General features: G+C 40.2%; 1 protein-coding gene across 1 annotated transcript in view; it reads right to left on the bottom strand.

Annotated features, from left to right (window-relative positions):
* LOC120746634 (CD226 antigen-like) overlaps positions 1-10893 on the bottom strand; it is a 344409-nt gene that overhangs the window by 94823 nt on the left and 238693 nt on the right. The gene's annotated exons all lie outside the window — the stretch shown is intronic.

Genomic DNA, 10893 nt, shown 5'->3' with positions numbered 1-10893 from the left:
GTGTTATTTGTCTCTCAGAAACAGTTCATAACTTCCCTTCAACTCATTCATGTCACCTAAAAGGTAAACCTGTTTCTCCATCACAGCTCTGATGATTCAGTAAGGACATCTCCTGGTTTCATCTTCATGTTTCCCTCTCACCAGATAACCAAACCATATCATGACCAGCAGCTTTTTTGCAGCTGTGGCTCCAGCAAACATCAGCTGATACTAGAAATTAATATTAAATAAATTCTAACAACAGCTGATCAAGCTTAAACGTGCTGCTGTTGTTTAGCGCGACATCGGCTGGTTTCCTCTTTCTGGCGCAAAGTGGGCGATAAACAAACAAGAGAGCCGATCAGCTGATCATTGATCAGTTTTCATGATTGAAGTAGAAACGGGAGAGGGAGGGGGGAGAATGAGAGAAGAAGAGGCAGCTGTGCAGCGTAAACACAGAATAACTCCAGCTTTGTGTCTTTTTCATTGTAGCTGAATTACGGGACAAACTGTTCCTTTTCACCTCAATAAGAAACGCGTAATATTTTCTCTGAATACCAGACGGGACGGTTGGCAACTCTAATAACTTATGAACAAAATAAAGTTCAACATCATTAGCATCATAGCACCACCCAGCTGTATAGAAACTCCGTCATGCTAGCTAGCACGCAGTACGGAAAAAGTCAGCATAACGAAAATAAACTCCACCTAAACTCGGTTCATATCTGACCCAGAGAGACTGCAGGTCATAACTTCTTACCTGAAGTTCAGTTCACACTCGGACCGGCGGCCGCCTCGGGTCTCTTTTCCTTCTGCGTCCCTTTCTCTCATCCACCTGCTGCCTCCACCACTTGCTAATGTTACTGAATCTGTGGAACCTCCGCGATAGCCACCACACGAAGTAACGAGTAACGACCCTATCTAAATCCCAGTAACGAGTAACGCGTTCCTGATTTTGGCATAATAACTAGTTACCGTGCTTGTTACCACAATAATAACGTAGTTACTGTAACGCGTTACTTAATAACGCGTTAGTCCCAACACTGCTCGTACTAGAGACCATATCATCCCAATTCTTCAACAGCTGGTTGACCATAGAAGCCAGGATAAACTTTAAAATGTTAGAATGTTAAAAAATCTTTTACGTTTCTTTTTCCATTTTAGGGTTTTGTGTCTCTTTATTGTAATTTACTATTCATTTATTTCCTTTTTTGCACCACTTGTTTTTTCACTTTTTATTATATTTAATCTGTCCTTATTACCGTTGTTATGCTATTTATCATTTCTTTTTCATCTCCTGTGTTTCTGTATGCTAAGTGAGTGCTGATCTCTGGGTGTGTGAGTGGGGATGGAGGGGTGATGAGAGGGCGTAGTGAAGGTGATGTATGTGTATTGTTTTCTGCTTTTAATGTGTACATCATTTTGAGTGTCTTCTTTACTGTATGAGAAGTACTATGTAAATAAAGTTTTAAGTGATATACTAAGACTTGAGGCATTTATACACCAAGCACATTGCAAAAAAGTCACAAAACACAATTTTTAAACTTGCCCTGTAACGAATATACATGACAAACATGTTGTTTTGTGTAAAAATTTATGGTGAATTCAAACCCAAGACCTTGTTGCTGTGAGGCACTAGTGCCACCAACCAGTGGTGATAACAAAACCTGGAAACCAGCACGTGTTCCCTCAGTCCTGCAGAGCAAATGTTTTACATTCAGCCTGATTTGTTTTTCTTCTCCTCCATCATCAGTGATCAGAGGTCTGCACCGTGGAGCAGGATTTAGTCTCATCCAGGTAACTACAGGATTAACTCTGGTTTTACTGCAATATTAAGATGGTTCACTTCTCATTCCCAGTTTATGCTTCAATGGGAAATCTACGCTGTGACCTTACATGTAACCTGATGTAACAACACATCAAGTTGACAGTAGATTGACAGATTGGTCTGATCAGCACTGTTGACTCCTGCGCATTTCTTGCTGCTTTTTCGCCAGTTTTTGAATTTATCAGTGAGAGAATAACGATCATCTCCTCAGTGTAAAGAATATATATTATTAATGATTATAATACTAATCATAACCATTGCGAGGAAGTGTTCTGATAGCACAGAGTCACTGCTGTGAGGTAAAATGTGTTGGTTATGTACAGCCGGTAAAATAAGCATTAAACGTGTTACAAATTTTCTAAGTAAATATATTTATAAAAGTTCTTCTGACTTTTCACCAGGTGTCAGTAACAACCCATCCAGTCCATACATACATTTTTCTTGGCCCACATTTGGCTGTGATATAGACACCAGTGTGGATTGTTCAATGATTTTATGACTGATGGATGAGAAACAGGACTTATTTCTATTTAAAGCTCTACTGTACATATTTTTACATGTTTCTGTAATTAATTACTTTTGAAAATCAGTAATCAATAAAGTAACTGGATTATTTTTTGGGGGAAGTAATCAGTAATTAGTCACTGATTACTTCTGTAGTGCTCACACCTGAACATAGTCCTTGCAGAAAGAAGGAGCCTGGTGTTGTTAGACTAAAAATGTTTTTACACCCCTCCAATAGCCAAACCCATCTGTTCTCTGATTGGATTGTTAAATTTGTGATTGACATGACATTGACCAATCAGATGAAAGGAAGAAAAATAGGGTCAAAATTCGTACTTGTACACTACCTGAAACTTGAGTGCAGAGTTTCACACAAATTCTTTTTACACATACAAAACTGATTTACAAGTACAAATTATTTATTACCACAATTTGAGCCCATAATTACTGTCAGATTTGATGTTTTCATAGATTTTTAGTCACTGTCTGATTACATCTCTGAGGTTGGTGGCACTCATAGCATCATGTTCTGTGGGAGAAGAGTCACATGACCCATGAACTTCATACAAACTAACCTGTGTAGTGTCTTCAGATGTCCACTAGATGGAATCAGTCCTCAGAATACAGAAACAAAACCACTGCACTGCAGCTGCACAAGGACAATAAAATCTGATCCTGAGATTCAGGATGGAAAACAGAAGCTGCTCTCTCACGCCACCGTTCCTCCACTCGCCCCAGCCAGTCTAGACACTAAACCTCTTCATCTTGGACAACATCCTCCTCTCTGACACCACCTTAAGAGAGTCCATCTCCATCCCCACAACATTACTGTCCTTGCGGATCAGTTTAAGATAAGATAAGATAAGATAAGATAAGATAAGATAAGATAAGATAAGATAGAACTTTATTAATCCCTCGGGTGGGTTCCTCTGGGAAATTCGACTTCCAAAAAAAGCACAGCAACGACCGAAGTTACAGTTACAGAATTGTTTTATATATATATATATATATATATATATACACACACACACACACACACACATATATAAATACAGAGACAAATATAAATAAAATATACAAAGGGGATAAAAAGAATAAATAGGAATAAAAAAAATAAAAATAAAAATACAAGTGAATTGCACATTTCAAGTATTGAGTCTATTGCACTGTTGACTATTTACAAAAAGTATTGCACAAGGTATTGTACAGTGAGGTGAAGAGGCACTACAGCTTAGTTGTTGTTCCCCCCTCCTTTGTCCACCTGTCTCCCCTCCCTCTCCCCTCCAGAGAGGAGTTAAACAGTTTGATGGCGTGTGGGACAAAGGAGTTTTTAAGTCTGTTAGTTCTTGTCTTGGGGAGAAGCAACCTGTCACTGAACAGACTCTTCTGGTTGTTTATGGCCGTGTGCAGAGGATGCCCAGCATTGTCCATAATGTCCAGCAGTTTCTTTAATGTCCTTTTCTCTGCCACTGTCACCAGAGTGTCCAGCTTCATGCCGACCACAGAGCTAGCCTTCTTGATCAGTTTCTCCAGCCTGGATGAGTCCTTCTTTGCTGTGCTGCTCCCCCAGCACACCACAGCATAGAAAAGTACTCCAGCAACCACCGACTGGTAAAACATCCTCAGGAGCTTCCTGCAGATGTTGAAAGACCTCAGCCTCCTGAGGAAGTACAGTCGGCTTTGGGCTTTTTTATACAGGTGCTCTGTGTTGCATGACCAGTCCAGTTTATTGTCCACCCACAGCCCGAGGTACTTGTACTTGTTGACCACCTCCACCTCCTCCCCCTCTATCTGAACCGGCAGTGGACCTTCTCTGGACCTCCCGAAGTCCACAACCAGTTCCTTAGTCTTTGAGGTGTTGAGTTGCAGGTGGTTTGTGTGACTCCATGCGACAAAGTTCCTCACCAGACTTCTGTACTCCTCTTCCTGATCATCCCAGATACACCCCATGATGGCTGTGTCATCTGCAAACTTCTGAATGTGGCATAATTCAGAGTTGTAGCAGAAGTCAGAGGTGTACAGGGTGAAGAGAAGAGGGGACAGCACAGTTCCCTGTGGTGCTCCTGTGCTGCTGACCACAGTGTCAGACGTGATGTCCTTCAGCCTGACATACTGTGGCCTGTCGGTGAGGTAGTCGGAGATCCAAGCCACCAGGCAGGGGTCCACCTCCATCCTGTTCAGTTTTTCCTGAAGCATACAGGGCCGGATGGTATTAAAGGCACTGGAAAAGTCAAGAAACAGTATCCTGACCGTGCCTTTTCCCCCATCCAGGTGTGAGTGGGCTCTGTGTAGGAGGTACAGGATGGCATCCTCCACTCCGACACCCGCCTTGTATGCAAACTGTAGTGGGTCCTGGGCAGGTTGTACCTGTGGTCGGAGGAAGTTGAGGAAGAGCCGCTCTAGAGTCTTATTGAGTCTGTTGGCATCAGCAACCCTCAATCTGCTCCCCCAGGATGCAACAGCGTAGAGGATCGCACTGGCCACAACAGACTCGTAGAAAATCCTGAGCATTGTCCGACAGATGTTTAAGGACCTCAGTCGCCTCAAAAGATAGAGGCGACTCTGGCCCTTCCTGTAAAGTGCTGTGGTGTTTTTAGCCCAGTCCAGTTTATTGTCAATGTGTACTCCAAGGTAATTATAGTCCTCCACAATGTCAACATTGAGCGCCTGCATTGAAACAGGGGTCAAGTGTTTCTGAATTATATTCAAACAGTAAATCTGCTGTAGACATAAAACCAGTTCAACTGTTATTTTAGTTTAATATTTTTGAATTATTTTGTTTAGATTTGACCTTTTACTGTATTTTTCATCACTTTCCAGACTGGATTTTCTTGTTTTAGTTTAGTTTTTAATGGTGTCAGGCTTTTACTCTTTTTAATAGTTAGGATATTAGGATGTTGAAAATCTGTACGTATATTCCAATGAAAAGGGAACTTTTTGTAAGCACTGACTTACAGTGTAGTGGACAGAAAACACGTCCATCTAAAAGCCTGATGGTGTATTGTCACTACCCTCCTGGGCGGTCAGGGCACACGAACACCTAATGTTGTGAATGTGGAGTCACGGAAAGACCCCACCCAGCCTCCGTCAGCGTCTAGCTGGACAGTTAGACCTGCACTGATGCTGTGTTACTCCGCCTCCATTGTTAAAATGAGTTGGCTGCAACTTTGCTCACAAAGCACCGCGTCAACAGAAGGTTGGTGTTTTTGAAGTGTTTTAAGCTGTAACCTACAGCTGAATTAGGTGAACTGAACTTTTAAGGGTCACTTCACTCAAAATAAAAATCTGGATTTCCTTAGAAATTTCCACTCCCCCAGTCATTAAAAGTGTGCATTAGAATGAGTGATACGACACACTGACAGGATATAAAGTGAGTATTCAAATCAGAGACACAAGTATGACAGTGAAACAGAAGCTTTATTCAGGGCAGACACATTTCATTGGTTCTCAGATTGCTGTATGACGTCTTTCAGTTTGACAGATGAACACAAACTTTATCTTAATTTCATTCATGTGAGTTTAACACACAGATTTGGACTCTGAGAAATGCTTCACTGTTGTTCAGAGGTTCACACATCATCAGCTGCTGCTCAAAGAAACATGAACAGCAGAAAATCTCATGAAGTGAACGTGAGCTCGGACACTGACTTTGATTGTTTGAAGGGAACAATGTTCAGAGGAGGTTCAAACCAATCAGAGCCCACTCTGGTGTTTTTCTAACTGCCTGTGTTTACATGAAATCAGCTTTAGTCTTAGTGAGCACATCAGCCACAAACATGTGATCCGAACAGATTGAGGCACTGAGAATGGAGCAGTGGATTAAAGTGTTAGTCGCATTCAGAAATGTGGTTTTGGTTTCTTAGATACTTTGAGTCTGAGGAAAAAGATGATTTACCGAATGTTTCAGTGTCATTTTAGAGAAGAAGCTCATGTCACTTCATGAAGTCTGTTCTGCTGTTTCAGTTCTTGTTTCGCCTCCTCTTGTCTGTCACTGTTGGTTTATTTTTCTGTGTCCCTGCTTCTTTCTCTAATTCTATGGCATAATCATTTATGTCATTCTCACAGTGAAGCCCATAGTATGGATAATTACACCGGCAAATTCCAAGGAACATGTCTTTCATTTTCACACATTTTCCTCTGCCTTTTCTTTGCCCACAGTCCTGCTTGGCACACGGATCTTTTTCCATCATTTCTTCGTCACTTTTGATCAGAACAACAAACTTTCCATGCTTGACCCCTGGAGATTTCTCACACTCCCCTGTGTAAATGTAAGGAGTCTGATCTGAAGGGTTTTCAGGAGCAGCATTGACTTCATCTTCATCATCAGCTTGGTCTTTAACGTTAGCTTTCCGGTTACCTTCCTTTGCCTTGATGCTTTGGTGAGCTTTTCTAGTATAGGCGTGGACTGCTGTGTAAGTCTGAGACATTGGAATTCCTGCCACCTTTTCCCCACATGTGCTGAGTGTCTCTGCCACCTTGTAACACAAAACTTTCTTTTTAATACACTTCTCAATGGCTTTGCTGACCTCCTGTACTTTGCTTTGAGTCCCTTTCACCTGTCTGGATACGGCCACAGTAATGCGCTCTGTTGACACATCCTGGAATCCTGTCAGCACGTGTTTGTTCAGGGTTTTAATTGTTTTATGGCTGGATTTTTTGGTTATAAATCCAACAACCATCCAGTCATACCTGTCATATGTCTTCTGCAGAAAATCCCAGACTTCCTGTGCCAAATCATCACGCTTTTTAGATTTATCAATAAGTGGTTTCACGTCCTGTTTAACATAAGTCATACTGCTATCAATGCATTGTTTTTGGATTTCAAACATTGCTGCCATTGCTTCATATACATTCTTCTTCATCTCATCATTTCTCGCTTCAGACTGTATGTTCTTCAGTCTGTAGTAGAATTGATTCATCATGTTGCCCTTGAAGATAAGTGTAAGAATGAGATAAGTATATTCTATGATTTCCTTCTCGTGACATTTAACATATTCAGCCAGTTCATCCCCGAGGTTATTAACGAAGCTCTTTCCTGTTTTTTTCAGCAACTCTCCCATTTCCCGAGGAGCTTTCTCATATTTTGAGTAGGCTTCTATAAAGCTTTTTTCATGTCTTTTCCTTTCATCCTGATCTTTAGCCCCAGCGAGACTGCCCAGCAGTGTTTTGTATTCAGTCCAGGCAGTCCTAATTTTCATCTCTGGCTTAGAATAAGTTGCAGCTGCCCAGATGTTCCACTTTAGTTCCCGATGATGCTTCTCAAGCTTAAGATCGATTTTTTCAAATTCTTCCTTGATATCTTTCAGTAATGATTTGTCATTAACATGTTCGTCTATCAGTATCGCTATTGTCATTAGTAAGGAAAATACAGCACCTACCACTGGCACAACATTAACCACAGACGCAGCAGATTTAAGAATATCATGACTAGTGTTTTTTAACGCATTCCCAATGCCTGTGATTAATGTTAGACAAAGTACACCAATATTTTTGAGGTTCTCCTTATTTTTTAGTGCACTTTTAAGGTTTTCTTTGACTTGTTTTAGTTTCTCCAGAAGGGGTTTCTTGTGTTTGCTTTGGTCAGCAGACGGAGACGTGGTCACACTGGAGATGATGAAAAAGGCTGATATCATCAGCAGGAGCAGCGGACCAACAGATGCCATGTCTGAAAATACACAAGACCAAAACATCATACTTTTTAAATGTAGTCATTTTTTTTTAAACTCAATTTTTATTATAATTTACAACATTGCAACTTGTACTTGTCAATGTTCACAAGTAGGACAGTTACAGGAACCGCAATGCAGAAATGTAGATTAAAATAAGAACTGCAATTAAGAAGCACAAAACAAAACTGGAAAGCAAAACAAAACCCAAGCAAACAAACAGACAGACAACAGCAAAAACAAAAAGAAAAGAAAAACAAAAACTTTATGTAATATTAAATAACATGTGACAAATCTAGCCATAAATGAACAAAACGAAACAGACCTATGCTAAATTATTGAAACAGTAAAGCATGTACGGGTCGCCAACGCTCAGTAAACAACTCTCTTTGAATCCGCAGAGCGTATGTTATTTCCTCCATCTGGTAAATTTCTCTTACTTTATCAAGCCACATATTATATGAAGGTGGGTCAAGATTCAGCCATTTAATAGTAATACACTTTAGTGCTGCTGTAAGCAAGATTCTTAAGAGATACTTTTTATCGTTTCCCGCAAAACCATTAGGTAATACTCCTAAAATGGCTAGCTGTTGGTCTTTCGTTAATGGTTGTTGGAAAACTGTATTGAGAACTTTAAATATGTCATTCCAGAATGAGCAGAGTTTTGGGCATGACCAGAATATATGTGAATGGGTTCCTAAATAAGTACCACAATTTCGCCAGCAGGTGTCAGGATTTGTAGGCTTCATTTTGGCCATTATCTCTGGGGTTCTAAAATATCGCGTGACCACCTTCCATTTAAATTCTCTCCACAGCCCAGAATTAGTCACAAGATGGGCTTCGCCGAACACCTCTTCCCAGGTGTCGTCTGAGATTTGAGTGCCAGTCTCAGCTTCCCGCCTTGCCTTAATATCCAAAGTTGCATTTGTATTGAAACTCATAAATGCGTTATAAAAATTACTGATTAATTTTGGGGAGGAATTACTTTGAAATATTTTTAGAAATATTCCCTCAATGGGTGAGGGCTCCAAAACTTGCCTCCATTCTTTATGTTTTGTCAAAAAGCTTCTTAGCTGCAGAAATCTAAAAAAGTCAAAAGAAGGAAGCCGAAACTGACCTCTCAACTGTTCAAATGAGCTCAGGTGCCCATTCCTCACAACATGACACAGTTTCTAAAGCCCGCTATTTGACCATGCTCTGAAGCCAGGGTCTTCCACAATAGGAGAAAAACCCTGCAGGGAGGAGAAGCTTGATAAAATTGAAATTTCTTTTGGAAGACCAAATTATTGCTTGATTCTACGCCAAATCTTCAGTGTGACCCTTGTCCATTCCCCGATACGCAAATTTTTAATTGAAATGTTAGAAAAAAGCAGGGATTCCAATGATCTTTCGCACATTGTCTTCTCAATGTTTAGCCACTGAGTTTCAGATAAATCCCGCACCCATACAGTCAGGGGTCTCATCTGAGCTGCCCAGAAATAATATTTCAGATTTGGAACAGCCAATCCCCTCTGCAGTTTTGACAGTTTTAATGTTTGGAACTTGATCCTTGGGCGTTTACCTTGCCATATAAATTTGGAAAAAAAGTTTATCTAAATTATCAAATGTAGAGTTGGGAATGTCAATAGGCAGCATTTGGAAAAGGTATAGAAGTCTTGGCAATACATTCATACGTATACTCTCGATCCGACCTAAGAAAGACAGAGGCAGGACTGTCCATCTCTCTAAATCTTTTTTTATTTTTGCAACTATAACTTCATAATTTACTTTAAACAAGTCTGATAATGAGTGAGGAATCTGAATTCCTAAATACTTGATCCCTTCGTTTGGCCATTTAAAGCCACATCGCTCCTTGAATGTTTGTGAAATGTTTCCTCCTATATCCATTGCCAATGTTTTGTCAATATTAACTTTGTAACCAGAGAGGTGACCGTATGTACTAATAATTTCTTTTAAATGAGGTACACTGACTGCAGGATTTGAAATGTATAAAAGTACATCGTCTGCATAGATGGACAATTTATGCTGTTCTCCATTAATTGAAAGGCCCTGAATTTCATGTTCATCTCTAATCAACTGCGCCAGAGGCTCAATACTTATATCGAACAGCAGGGGCGACAGTGGGCATCCTTGTCTACACCCACGTTCCAGTGGAAATCTGGCTGATATAGATCCATTTACCCGTACAGCCGCCATTGGGTTGGAATAAAGAATCTGTATCCACTTAATTAAGTTTGGCCCAAATTTGAATCTTTCAAGTATATGGCCCAAGTACTGCCAGGAAACCCTGTCGAATGCTTTTTGCGCATCAAGAGACAGAATCATTGTTTCTTCTTGTTTGGTCTTGTACAAGGACATTAAGTTCAACAATCTACGAACATTGTCCCCATAGTGCCTTCCTGCAATGAACCCCGTTTGATCTGGATTTATAACCTGTGTAATAATTTTACTAACTCTTTTGGCTAAAATTGTGGTGAGAATGCGCAAATCAGTATTAAGTAATGAGATTGGCCTGTATGATTGACAATTTGTGGGGTCCTTGCCCTCTTTATGGATTACGACAATTGTAGCATCATTCCAGGATGGCGCCATAGTCCCAGACTCCAGAGCGCGGTGGTAAGCCTTCAGTAATAAGGGTGCGACTTTGTCCTTAAGTTTTTTATAGAATTCGTTAATAAAACCATCACGGCCAGGACTTTTTTTAGTTTTAAGGTTTGAAATCACCTGTAAAATTTCTTGTTCCTGAATTGGTTCGTCTAACTCCTTTGCTACAGATTCTGGCAGTGTTTTTAAATTGATCTTTTCTAAGAAATCAGATAGTGTATTGTCATCTTTACATATATCTGAATTTTTATATAATGACTCAAAAAAATTGGCAAAGCAACTTGCAATTTGATTTGGTTTGGTAATTAGGGT

The sequence above is a fragment of the Simochromis diagramma genome, unplaced genomic scaffold (assembly GCF_900408965.1).
Source record: "Simochromis diagramma unplaced genomic scaffold, fSimDia1.1 OVJJ01000201.1, whole genome shotgun sequence".
Classification (NCBI taxonomy): Eukaryota; Metazoa; Chordata; class Actinopteri; order Cichliformes; family Cichlidae; genus Simochromis; species Simochromis diagramma.
The sequence above is the reverse complement of the archived record's forward strand: the minus strand, read 5'-3'. Positions and strand labels throughout refer to the sequence as shown.